Raw genomic sequence first — 12500 nt, 5'->3', positions numbered from 1 at the left:
AGTAGTAGGGGCAAGCAAAAGGAACAAATAGATAGTTGCATGTCGGATGCGATCATACCAGCATTAAAGAACCGGATCCCATCAGAACTCCGAAATTAAGTGTGCTTGGGCGAGAGTAGTACTAGGATGGGTGACCTCCTGGGAAGTCCTCGTGTTGCATTCCCCTTTTTAAATATATTTTTGCGCCACGTGACAAGGATGACGCGGGACCGTGATCTATATGACCTCGTTTTCTTATTTTTGACGTTTACTAGTTTTCTTATTTTTGACATTTGTGATATGTTTTAGCTTGCCCCTCCCGTGTCCATTGCCACATTTGCCTCGACAATGGAGACGAGTTTAACACAAGAATTTCACCGCTCCCTCTCTACCCCGACAACACGAGCACCGCCACGACCTCTGTGACTTTTCCCACCGCGCTTGACACCCAACGACTAGTAGTAGTAGTAGTAGTAGTAGTAGTATTAGTTTTCTTATTTTTGACGTTTGTGATAAGTTTTAGCTTGCCCCTCCCGTGTCCATTGCCAAATTTGCCTCGACAACGGAGACGAGTTTAACACAAGAATTTCACCGCTCCCTCTCTACCCCGACAACACGAGCACCGCCACGACCTCTGTGACTTTTCCCACCGCGCTTGACACCCAACGACTAGTAGTAGTAGTAGTAGTAGTAGTAGTAGTAGTAGTACTAGTAGTAGTAGTAGTAGTAGTAGTAGTAGTAGTACTAGTAGTAGTAGTAGTAGTAGTAGTAGTAGTAGTAGTACTAGTAGTAGTAGTAGTAGTAGTAGTAGTAGTAGGGGCAAGCATAAGGAACAAATAGATAGTTGCATGTCGGATGCGATCATACCAGCACTAAAGCACCGGATCCCATCAGAACTCCGAAGTTAAGCGTGCTTGGGCGAGAGTAGTACTAGGTTGGGTGACCTCCTGGGAAGTCCTCGTGTTGCATTCCCCTTTTTAAATATATTTTTGCGCCACGTGACAAGGATGACGCGGGACCGTGATCTATATGACCTCGTTTTCTTATTTTTGACGTTTACTAGTTTTCTTATTTTTGACGTTTGTGATATGTTTTAGCTTGCCCCTCCCGTGTCCATTGCCACATTTGCCTCGACAACGGAGACGAGTTTAACACAAGAATTTCACCGCTCCCTCTCTACCCCGACAACACGAGCACCGCCACGACCTCTGTGACTTTTCCCACCGCGCTTGACACCCAACGACTAGTAGTAGTAGTAGTAGTAGTAGTAGTAGTAGTAGTAGTAGTAGTAGTAGTAGTAGTAGTACTAGTTGTAGTACTAGTAGTAGTAGTAGTAGTAGTACTAGTAGTAGTAGTAGTAGTAGTACTAGTAGTAGTACTAGTAGTAGTAGTACTAGTACTAGTAGTAGTAGTAGTAGTAGTAGTAGTAGTAGTAGTAGTAGTAGTAGTAGGGGCAAGCATAAGGAACAAATAGATAGTTGCATGTCGGATGCGATCGTACCAGCACTAAAGCATCGGATCCGATCAGAATTCCGAAATTAAGCGTGCTTGGGCGAGAGTAGTACTAGGGTGGGTGACCTCCTGGGAAGTCCTCGTGTTGCATTCCCCTTTTTAAATATATTTTTGCGCCACGTGACAAGGATGACGCGGGACCGTCATCTATATGACCTCGTTTTCTTATTTTTGACGTTTACTAGTTTTCTTATTTTTGACGTTTGTGATATGTTTTAGCTTGCCCCTCCCGTGTCCATTGCCACATTTGCCTCGACAACGGAGACGAGTTTAACACAAGAATTTCACCGCTCCCTCTCTACCCCGACAACACGAGCACCGCCACGACCTCAGTGACTTTTCCCACCGCGCTTGACACCCAACGACTAGTAGTAGTAGTAGTAGTAGTAGGGGCAAGCATAAGGAACAAATAGATAGTTGCATGTCGGATGCGATCATACCAGCATTAAAGCACCGGATCCCATCAGAACTCCGAAGTTAAGCATGCTTGGGCGAGAGTAGTATTAGGATGGGTGACCTCCTGGGAAGTCCTCGTGTTGCATTCCCCTTTTTAAATATATTTTTGCGCCACGTGACAAGGATGACGCGGGACCGTGATCTATATGACCTTGTTTTCTTATTTTTGACGTTTACTAGTTTTCTTATTTTTGACGTTTGTGATATGTTTTAGCTTGCCCCTCCCGTGTCCATTGCCACATTTGCCTCGACAACGGAGACGAGTTTAACACAAGAATTTCACCGCTCCCTCTCTACCCCGACAACACGAGCACCGCCACGACCTCTGTGACTTTTCCCACCGCGCTTGACACCCAACGACTAGTAGTAGTAGTAGTAGTAGTAGTAGTAGTAGTAGTAGTAGTAGTACTACTACTACTACTACTAGTAGTAGTAGTAGTAGTAGTAGTAGTAGTACTAGTAGTAGTAGTAGTAGTAGTAGTACTACTACTACTACTAGTAGTAGTAGTAGTAGTAGTAGTACTAGTAGTAGTAGTAGTAGTAGTAGTAGTAGTAGTAGTAGTAGTAGTAGTAGTAGTAGGGGCAAGCATAAGGAACAAATAGATAGTCACATGTCGGATGCGATCTTACCAGCACTAAAGTACCGGATCCCATCAGAACTCCGAAGTTAAGTGTGCTTGGGCGAGAGTAGTACTAGGATGGGTGACCTCCTGGGAAGTCCTCGTGTTGCATTCCCCTTTTTAAATATATTTTTGCGCCACGTGACAAGGATGACGCGGGACCGTGATCTATATGACCTCGTTTTCTTATTTTTGACGTTTACTAGTTTTCTTATTTTTGACGTTTGTGATATGTTTTAGCTTGCCCCTCCCGTGTCCATTGCCACATTTGCCTCGACAACGGAGACGAGTTTAACACAAGAATTTCACCGCTCCCTCTCTACCCCGACAAGACGAGCACCGCCACGACCTCTGGGACTTTTCCCACCGCGCTTGACACCCAACGACTAGTAGTAGTAGTAGTAGGGGCAAGCATAAGGAACAATTAGATAGTTGCATGTCGGATGCGATCATACCAGCACTAAAGCATCGGATCCCATCAGAACTCCGAAGTTAAGCGTGCTTGGGCGAGAGTAGTACTAGGATGGGTGACCTCCTGGGAAGTCCTCGTGTTGCATTCCCCTTTTCAAATATATTTTTGCGCCACGTGGCAAGGATGACGCGGGACCGTGATCTATATGACCTCGTTTTCTTATTTTTGACGTTTACTAGTTTTCTTATTTTTGACGTTTGTGATATGTTTTAGCTTGCCCCTCCCGTGTCCATTGCCACATTTGCCTCGACAACGGAGACGAGTTTAACACAAGAATTTCACCGCTCCCTCTCTACCCCGACAACACGAGCACCGCCACGACCTCTGTGACTTTTCCCACCGCGCTTGACACCCAACGACTAGTAGTAGTAGTAGTAGTAGTAGTACTAGTAGTAGTAGTAGTAGTAGTAGTAGTAGTAGTATTCTTATTTTTGACGTTTGTGATATGTTTTAGCTTGCCCCTCCCGTGTCCATTGCTACATTTGCCTCGACAACGGAGACGAGTTTAACACAAGAATTTCACCGCTCCCTCTCTACCCCGACAACACGAGCACCGCCACGACCTCTGTGACTTTTCCCACCGCGCTTGACACCCAAGGACTACTAGTAGTAGTAGTAGTAGTAGTAGTAGGGGCAAGCATAAGGAACAAATAGATAGTTGCATGTCGGATGCGATCATACCAGCACTAAAGTACCGGATCCCATCAGAACTCCGAAGTTAAGCGTGCTTGGGCGAGAGTAGCACTAGGATGGGTGACCTCCTGAGAAGTCCTCGTGTTGCATTCCCCTTTTTAAATATATTTTTGCGCCACGTGACAAGGATGACGCGGGACCGTGATCTATATGACCTCGTTTTCTTATTTTTGACATTTACTAGTTTTCTTATTTTTGACGTTTGTGATATGTTTTAGCTTGCCCCTCCCGTGTCCATTGCCACATTTGCCTCGACAACGGAGACGAGTTTAACACAAGAATTTCACCGATCCCTCTCTACCCCGACAACACGAGCACCGCCACGACCTCTGTGATTTTTCCCACCGCGCTTGACACCCAACGACTAGTAGTAGTAGTAGTAGTAGTAGTAGTAGTAGTAGTAGTAGTAGTAGTAGTAGTAGTACCAGTAGTACTAGTAGTAGTAGTAGTAGTAGTAGTACTACTAGTAGTAGTAGTAGTAGGGGCAAGCATAAGGAAAAAATAGATAGTTGCATGTCGGATGTGATCATACCAGCACTAAAGCACCGGATCCCATCAGAACTCCGAAGTTAAGCGTGCTTGGGCGAGAGTAGTATTAGGATGGGTGATCTCCTGGGAAGTCCTCGTGTTGCATTCCCCTTTTTAAATATATTTTTGCGCCACGTGACAAGGATGACGCGGGACCGTGATCTATATGACCTCGTTTTCTTATTTTTGACGTTTACTAGTTTTCTTATTTTTGACGTTTGTGATATGTTTTAGCTTGCCCCTCCCGTGTCCATTGCCACATTTGCCTCGACAACGGAGACGAGTTTAACACAAGAATTTCACCGCTCCCTCTCTACCCCGACAAGACGAGCACCGCCACGACCTCTGGGACTTTTCCCACCGCGCTTGACACCCAACGACTAGTAGTACTAGTAGTAGTAGGGGCAAGCATAAGGAACAAATAGATAGTTGCATGTCGGATGCGATCATACCAGCACTAAAGCATCGGATCCCATCAGAACTCCGAAGTTAAGCGTGCTTGGGCGAGAGTAGTACTAGGATGGGTGACCTCCTGGGAAGTCCTCGTGTTGCATTCCCCTTTTCAAATATATTTTTGCGCCACGTGGCAAGGATGACGCGGGACCGTGATCTATATGACCTCGTTTTCTTATTTTTGACGTTTACTAGTTTTCTTATTTTTGACGTTTGTGATATGTTTTAGCTTGCCCCTCCCGTGTCCATTGCCACATTTGCCTCGACAACGGAGACGAGTTTAACACAAGAATTTCACCGCTCCCTCTCTACCCCGACAACACGAGCACCGCCACGACCTCTGTGACTTTTCCCACCGCGCTTGACACCCAACGACTAGTAGTAGTAGTAGTAGTAGTAGTAGTAGTAGTAGTAGTAGTAGTACTACTACTACTACTACTAGTAGTAGTAGTAGTAGTAGTAGTAGTAGTACTAGTAGTAGTAGTAGTAGTAGTAGTACTACTACTACTACTAGTAGTAGTAGTAGTAGTAGTAGTACTAGTAGTAGTAGTAGTAGTAGTAGTAGTAGTAGTAGTAGTAGTAGTAGTAGTAGTAGGGGCAAGCATAAGGAACAAATAGATAGTCACATGTCGGATGCGATCTTACCAGCACTAAAGTACCGGATCCCATCAGAACTCCGAAGTTAAGTGTGCTTGGGCGAGAGTAGTACTAGGATGGGTGACCTCCTGGGAAGTCCTCGTGTTGCATTCCCCTTTTTAAATATATTTTTGCGCCACGTGACAAGGATGACGCGGGACCGTGATCTATATGACCTCGTTTTCTTATTTTTGACGTTTACTAGTTTTCTTATTTTTGACGTTTGTGATATGTTTTAGCTTGCCCCTCCCGTGTCCATTGCCACATTTGCCTCGACAACGGAGACGAGTTTAACACAAGAATTTCACCGCTCCCTCTCTACCCCGACAAGACGAGCACCGCCACGACCTCTGGGACTTTTCCCACCGCGCTTGACACCCAACGACTAGTAGTAGTAGTAGTAGGGGCAAGCATAAGGAACAATTAGATAGTTGCATGTCGGATGCGATCATACCAGCACTAAAGCATCGGATCCCATCAGAACTCCGAAGTTAAGCGTGCTTGGGCGAGAGTAGTACTAGGATGGGTGACCTCCTGGGAAGTCCTCGTGTTGCATTCCCCTTTTCAAATATATTTTTGCGCCACGTGGCAAGGATGACGCGGGACCGTGATCTATATGACCTCGTTTTCTTATTTTTGACGTTTACTAGTTTTCTTATTTTTGACGTTTGTGATATGTTTTAGCTTGCCCCTCCCGTGTCCATTGCCACATTTGCCTCGACAACGGAGACGAGTTTAACACAAGAATTTCACCGCTCCCTCTCTACCCCGACAACACGAGCACCGCCACGACCTCTGTGACTTTTCCCACCGCGCTTGACACCCAACGACTAGTAGTAGTAGTAGTAGTAGTAGTAGTAGTAGTAGTAGTAGTAGTAGTAGTAGTACTAGTAGTAGTAGTAGTAGTAGTAGTACTAGTAGTAGTAGTAGTACTACTACTACTAGTAGTAGTAGTAGTAGTAGTAGTAGTACTAGTAGTAGTAGTAGTAGTAGTAGTAGTAGTAGTAGTAGTAGTAGTAGTAGTAGTAGTAGTAGTAGTAGTAGTAGTAGTAGTAGTAGTAGGGGCAAGCATAAGGAACAAATACATAGTCACATGTCGGATGCGATCTTACCAGCACTAAAGTACCGGATCCCATCAGAACTCCGAAGTTAAGTGTGCTTGGGCGAGAGTAGTACTAGGATGGGTGACCTCCTGGGAAGTCCTCGTGTTGCATTCCCCTTTTTAAATATATTTTTGCGCCACGTGACAAGGATGACGCGGGACCGTGATCTATATGACCTCGTTTCCTTATTTTTGACGTTTACTAGTTTTCTTATTTTTGACGTTTGTGATATGTTTTAGATTGCCCCTCCCGTGTCCATTGCCTCATTTGCCTCAACAACGGAGACGAGTTTAACACAAGAATTTCACCGCTCCCTCTCTACCCCGACAACACGAGCACCGCCACGACCTCTGTGACTTTTCCCACCGCGCTTGACACCCAACGACTAGTAGTAGTAGTAGTAGTAATAGTAGTAGTAGTAGTAATAGTAGTAGTAGTAGTAGGGGCAAGCATAAGGAACAAATAGATAGTTGCATGTCGGATGCGATCATACCAGCACTAAAGCACTGGATCCCATCAGAACTCCGCTGGGAAGTCCTCGTGTTGCATTCCCCTTTTTAAATATATTTTTGCGCCACGTGACAAGGATGACGCGGGACCGTGATCTATATGACCTCGTTTTCTTATTTTTGACGTTTACTAGTTTTCTTATTTTTGACGTTTGTGATATGTTTTAGCTTGCCCCTCCCGTGTCCATTGCCACATTTGCCTCGACAACGGAGACGAGTTTAACACAAGAATTTCACCGCTCCCTCTCTACCCCGACAACACGAGCACCGCCACGACCTCTGTGACTTTTCCCACCGCGCTTGACACCCAACGACTAGTAGTAGTAGTAGTAGTAGTAGTAGTAGTAGTAGTAGTAGTAGTACTACTACTACTACTACTAGTAGTAGTAGTAGTAGTAGTAGTAGTAGTACTAGTAGTAGTAGTAGTAGTAGTAGTACTACTACTACTACTAGTAGTAGTAGTAGTAGTAGTAGTACTAGTAGTAGTAGTAGTAGTAGTAGTAGTAGTAGTAGTAGTAGTAGTAGTAGTAGTAGTAGGGGCAAGCATAAGGAACAAATAGATAGTCACATGTCGGATGCGATCTTACCAGCACTAAAGCACCGGATCCCATTAGAACTCCGAAGTTAAGCGTGCTTGGGCGAGAGTAGTACTAGGATGGGTGACCTCCTGGGAAGTCCTCGTGTTGCATTCCCTTTTTAAATATACTTTTGCGCCACGTGACAAGGATGACGCGGGACCGTGATCTATATGACCTCGTTTCCTTATTTTTGACGTTTACTAGTTTTCTTATTTTTGACGTTTGTGATATGTTTTAGATTGCCCCTCCCGTGTCCATTGCCTCATTTGCCTCAACAACGGAGACGAGTTTAACACAAGAATTTCACCGCTCCCTCTCTACCCCGACAACACGAGCACCGCCACGACCTCTGTGACTTTTCCCACCGCGCTTGACACCCAACGACTAGTAGTAGTAGTAGTAGTAATAGTAGTAGTAGTAGTAATAGTAGTAGTAGTAGTAGGGGCAAGCATAAGGAACAAATAGATAGTTGCATGTCGGATGCGATCATACCAGCACTAAAGCACTGGATCCCATCAGAACTCCGCTGGGAAGTCCTCGTGTTGCATTCCCCTTTTTAAATATATTTTTGCGCCACGTGACAAGGATGACGCGGGACCGTGATCTATATGACCTCGTTTTCTTATTTTTGACGTTTACTAGTTTTCTTATTTTTGACGTTTGTGATATGTTTTAGCTTGCCCCTCCCGTGTCCATTGCCACATTTGCCTCGACAACGGAGACGAGTTTAACACAAGAATTTCACCGCTCCCTCTCTACCCCGACAACACGAGCACCGCCACGACCTCTGTGACTTTTCCCACCGCGCTTGACACCCAACGACTAGTAGTAGTAGTAGTAATAGTAGTAGTAGTAGTAGAAGTAGTAGTAGTAGTAGTTTTCTTATTTTTGACGTTTGTGATATGTTTTAGCTTGCCCCTCCCGTGTCCATTGCCACATTTGCCTCGACAAAGGAGACAAGTTTAACACAAGAATTTCACCGCTCCCTCTCTACCCCGACAACACGAGCACCGCCACGACCTTTGTGACTTTTCCCACCGCGCTTGACACCCAACGACTAGTAGAAGTAGTAGTAGTAGTACTAGTAGTAGTAGTAGTAGTAGTAGTAGTAGTTGTTGTAGTAGTAGTAGTAGTAGTAGTAGTAGTAGTAGTAGTAGTAGGGGCAAGCATAAGGAACAAATAGATAGTTGCATGTTGGATGCGATCATACCAGCACTAAAGCACCGGATCCCATCAGAACTCCGAAGTTAAGCGTGCTTGGGTGAGAGTAGTACTAGGATGGGTGACCTCCTGGGAAGTCCTCGTGTTGCATTCCCCTTTTTAAATATATTTTTGCGCCACGTTACAAGGATGACGCGGGACCGTGATCTATATGACCTCGTTTTCTTATTTTTGACGTTTACTAGTTTTCTTATTTTTGACGTTTGTGATATGTTTTAGCTTGCCCCTCCTGTGTCCATTGCCACATTTGCCTCGACAACGGAGACGAGTTTAACACAAGAATTTCACCGCTCCCTCTCTACCCCGACAACACGAGCACCGCCACGACCTCTGTGACTTTTCCCACCGCGCTTGACACCCAACGACTAGTAGTAGTAGTAGTAGTAGTAGGGGCAAGCATAAGGAACAAATAGATAGTTGCATGTCGGATGCGATCATACCTGCACTAAAGCACCGGATCCCATCAGAACTCCGAAGTTAAGCGTGCTTGGGCGAGAGTAGTACTAGGATGGGTGACCTCCTGGAAAGTCCTCGTGTTGCATTCCCTTTTTTAAATATATTTTTGCGCCACGTGACAAGGATGACGCGGGACCGTGATCTATATGACCTCGTTTTCTTATTTTTGACGTTTACTAGTTTTCTTATTTTTGACGTTTGTGATACGTTTTTGCGCCACGTGACAAGGATGACGCGGGACCGAGATCTATATGACCTCGTTTTCTTATTTTTGACGTTTACTAGTTTTCTTATTTTTCACGTTTGTGATATGTTTTAGCTTGCCCCTCCCGTGTCCATTGCCACATTTGCCTCGACAACGGAGACGAGTTTAACACAAGAATTTCACCGCTCCCTCTCTACCCCGACAACACGAGCACCGCCACGACCTCTGTGACTTTTCCCACCGCGCTTGACACCCAACGACTAGTAGTAGTAGTAGTAATAGTAGTAGTAGTAGAAGTAGTAGTAGTAGTAGTAGTAGTAGTAGTAGTAGTTTTCTTATTTTTGACGTTTGTGATATTTTTTACCTTGCCCCTCCCGTGTCCATTGCCACATTTGCCTCGACAACGGAGACGAGTTTAACACAAGAATTTCACCGCTCCCTCTCTACCCCGACAACACGAGCACCGCCACGACCTCTGTGACTTTTCCCACCGCGCTTGACACCCAACGACTAGTAGTAGTAGTAGTAGTAGTAGTAGTACTAGTAGTAGTAGTAGTACTAGTAGTAGTAGTAGTAGTAGTAGTAGTAGTAGTACTAGTAGTAGTACTAGTAGTAGGGGCAAGCATAAGGAACAAATAGATAGTTGCATGTCGGATGCGATTATACCAGCACTAAAGCACCGGATCCCATCAGAACTCCGAAGTTAAGCGTGCTTGGGCGAGAGTAGTACTAGGATGGGTGACCTCCTGGGAAGTCCTCGTGTTGCATTCCCCTTTATAAATATACTTTTGCGCCACGTGACAAGGATGACGCGGGACCGTGATCTATATGACCTCGTTGTTGGAAATATGCCCTAGAGGCAATAATAAATTAGTTATTATTATATTTCTTAGTTCATGATAATCGTTTATTATCCATGCTATAATTGTATTGATTGGAAACACAATACTTGTGTGGATACATAGGCAAAACACTGTCCCTAATAAGCCTCTAGTTGACTAGCTCGTTGATCAAAGATGGTCAAGGTTTCCTGGCCATAGGCAAGTGTTGTCACTTGATAACGGGATCACATCATTAGGAGAATCATGTGACGGACTAGACCCAAACTAATAGACGTAGCATGTTGATCGTGTCATTTTGTTGCTATTGTTTCCTACGTGTCAAGTATTTGTTCCTATGACCATGAGATCATATAACTCACGGACACCGGAGGAATGCTTTGTGTGTATCAAACGTCGCAACGTAACTGGGTGACTATAAAGATGCTCTACTGGTATCTCCGAAGGTGTTCGTTGAGTTAGTATGGATGGAGACTGGGATTTGTCACTCCGTGTGACGGAGAGGTATCTCGGGGCCCACTCGGTAATACAACATCACACACAAGCCTTGCAAGCAATGTGACTTAGTGTAAGTTACGGGATCTTGTATTACGGAACGAGTAAAGAGACTTGCCGGTGAACGAGATTGAAATAGGTATGCGGATACTAACGATCGAATCTCGGGCAAGTAACATACCGAAGGACAAAGGGAATGACATACGGGATTATATGAATCCTTGGCACTGAGGTTCAAACGATAAGATCTTCGTAGAATATGTAGGATCCAATATGGGCATCCAGGTCCCGCTATTGGATATTGACCGAGGAGTCACTCGGGTCATGTCTACATAGTTCTCGAACCCGCAGGGTCTGCACACTTAAGGTTCGACGTTGTTTTATGTGTATTTGAGTTATATGGTTGGTTACCGAATGTTGTTCGGAGTCCCGGATGAGATCCAGGACATCACGAGGAGTTCCGAAATGGTCCGGAGGTAAAGATTGATATATAGGAAGTCCTGTTTTGGTCACCGGAAAAGTTTCGGGCTCATCGGTAGTGTATCGGGAGTGCCGGGAGGGGTGCCGGGGACCATCGGGAGGGGTGTCACGCCCCAAGGGGTCTCATGGGCTATGGGAAGAGATAAATCAGCCCCTAGTGGGCTGGAATAAGTTCCCACTAAGGCCCATAAGGTTTGAGAAGGAAAAAACACAAGGTGGAAAGAGTTTCCAAGTGGGAAGGTGGAATCCTACTCCAAGTAGGATTGGAGTAGGACTCCTCCACCTCCAATTTCGGCCAAACCATTAGGTTTTGAGGCTGCCTCCTCCCCTCCCTCCCTCCTATATATAGTGGGGTTTTAGGGCTGATTTGAGACAACTTTTGCCACGGCAGCCCGACCACATATCTCCACGGTTTTCCCTCTAGATCGCGTTTCTGCGGAGCTCGGGCGGAGCCCTGCTGAGACAAGGTCATCACCAACCTCCGGAGCACCGTCACGCTGCCGGAGAACTCTTCTACCTCTCCGTCTCTCTTGCTGGATCAAGAAGGCCGAGATCATCGTCGAGCTGTATGTGTGCTGAACGCGGAGGTGCCGTCCGTTCGGTACTAGATCGTGGGACTGATCGCGGGATAGTTCGCGGGGCGGATCGAGGGACGTGAGGACGTTCCACTACATCAACCGCGTTCACTAACGCTTCTGCTGTACGGTCTACAAGGGTATGTAGATCACACATCCCCTCTCGTAGATGGACATCACCATGATAGGTCTTCGTGCGCGTAGGTAAATTTTTGTTTCCCATGCGACGTTCCCCAACACTCGTTTTCTTATTTTTGACGTTTACTAGTTTTCTTATTTTTGACGTTTGTGATATGTTTTAGCTTGCCCCTCCCGTGTCCATTGCCACATTTTCCTCGACAACAGAGACGAGTTTAACACAAGAATTTCACCGCTCCCTCTCTACCCCGACAACACAAGCACCGCCACGACCTCTGTGACTTTTCCCACCGCGCTTGACACCCAACGACTAGTAGTAGTAGTAGTAGTAGTAGTAGTTTTCTTATTTCTGACGTTTGTGATATGTTTTAGCTTGCCCCTCCCATGTCCATTGCCACATTTGCCTCGGCAACGGAGACGAGTTTAACACAAGAATTTCACCGCTCCCTCTCTACCCCGACAACACGAGCACCGCCACGACCTCTGTGACTTTTCCCACCGCGCTTGACACCCAACGACTAGTAGTAGTAGTAGTAGTAGTAGTAGTAGTAG

The 12500-nt window shown here is 45.6% G+C and overlaps 16 non-coding genes across 16 annotated transcripts; all 16 read left to right on the top strand.

Moving 5' to 3' along the window:
• Window positions 1–44: 44 nt before the first annotated feature.
• Window positions 45–163, top strand: LOC123451326. The gene has a single exon (XR_006632209.1). It is a non-coding gene; the product is annotated as a 5S ribosomal RNA (ribosomal RNA).
• A 669-nt stretch (window positions 164–832) lies between these two features.
• Window positions 833–951, top strand: LOC123451662. The gene has a single exon (XR_006632489.1). It is a non-coding gene; the product is annotated as a 5S ribosomal RNA (ribosomal RNA).
• A 515-nt stretch (window positions 952–1466) lies between these two features.
• On the top strand, window positions 1467–1585 carry LOC123451441. Its single transcript, XR_006632316.1, has one exon. It is a non-coding gene; the product is annotated as a 5S ribosomal RNA (ribosomal RNA).
• A 332-nt stretch (window positions 1586–1917) lies between these two features.
• LOC123451269 lies at window positions 1918–2036 on the top strand. The gene has a single exon (XR_006632155.1). It is a non-coding gene; the product is annotated as a 5S ribosomal RNA (ribosomal RNA).
• A 527-nt stretch (window positions 2037–2563) lies between these two features.
• LOC123451309 lies at window positions 2564–2682 on the top strand. Its single transcript, XR_006632193.1, has one exon. It is a non-coding gene; the product is annotated as a 5S ribosomal RNA (ribosomal RNA).
• Window positions 2683–3008: 326 nt separating this feature from the next.
• LOC123451264 lies at window positions 3009–3127 on the top strand. Its single transcript, XR_006632151.1, has one exon. It is a non-coding gene; the product is annotated as a 5S ribosomal RNA (ribosomal RNA).
• Window positions 3128–3706: 579 nt separating this feature from the next.
• LOC123451328 lies at window positions 3707–3825 on the top strand. The gene has a single exon (XR_006632211.1). It is a non-coding gene; the product is annotated as a 5S ribosomal RNA (ribosomal RNA).
• A 425-nt stretch (window positions 3826–4250) lies between these two features.
• On the top strand, window positions 4251–4369 carry LOC123451322. Its single transcript, XR_006632205.1, has one exon. It is a non-coding gene; the product is annotated as a 5S ribosomal RNA (ribosomal RNA).
• A 329-nt stretch (window positions 4370–4698) lies between these two features.
• LOC123451263 lies at window positions 4699–4817 on the top strand. Its single transcript, XR_006632150.1, has one exon. It is a non-coding gene; the product is annotated as a 5S ribosomal RNA (ribosomal RNA).
• Window positions 4818–5344: 527 nt separating this feature from the next.
• Window positions 5345–5463, top strand: LOC123451308. Its single transcript, XR_006632192.1, has one exon. It is a non-coding gene; the product is annotated as a 5S ribosomal RNA (ribosomal RNA).
• Window positions 5464–5789: 326 nt separating this feature from the next.
• LOC123451262 lies at window positions 5790–5908 on the top strand. Its single transcript, XR_006632149.1, has one exon. It is a non-coding gene; the product is annotated as a 5S ribosomal RNA (ribosomal RNA).
• A 539-nt stretch (window positions 5909–6447) lies between these two features.
• On the top strand, window positions 6448–6566 carry LOC123451306. The gene has a single exon (XR_006632190.1). It is a non-coding gene; the product is annotated as a 5S ribosomal RNA (ribosomal RNA).
• A 968-nt stretch (window positions 6567–7534) lies between these two features.
• On the top strand, window positions 7535–7653 carry LOC123451274. Its single transcript, XR_006632160.1, has one exon. It is a non-coding gene; the product is annotated as a 5S ribosomal RNA (ribosomal RNA).
• Window positions 7654–8735: 1082 nt separating this feature from the next.
• LOC123451261 lies at window positions 8736–8854 on the top strand. Its single transcript, XR_006632148.1, has one exon. It is a non-coding gene; the product is annotated as a 5S ribosomal RNA (ribosomal RNA).
• A 332-nt stretch (window positions 8855–9186) lies between these two features.
• Window positions 9187–9305, top strand: LOC123451279. Its single transcript, XR_006632165.1, has one exon. It is a non-coding gene; the product is annotated as a 5S ribosomal RNA (ribosomal RNA).
• Window positions 9306–10073: 768 nt separating this feature from the next.
• On the top strand, window positions 10074–10192 carry LOC123451666. Its single transcript, XR_006632493.1, has one exon. It is a non-coding gene; the product is annotated as a 5S ribosomal RNA (ribosomal RNA).
• Window positions 10193–12500: the final 2308 nt, after the last annotated feature.

Source organism: Hordeum vulgare, chromosome 4H (assembly GCF_904849725.1).
Source record: "Hordeum vulgare subsp. vulgare chromosome 4H, MorexV3_pseudomolecules_assembly, whole genome shotgun sequence".
Lineage (NCBI taxonomy): Eukaryota > Viridiplantae > Streptophyta > Magnoliopsida > Poales > Poaceae > Hordeum > Hordeum vulgare.
Note: the sequence above shows the minus strand (reverse complement) of the source record. Positions and strands in the feature narration are given on the sequence as shown.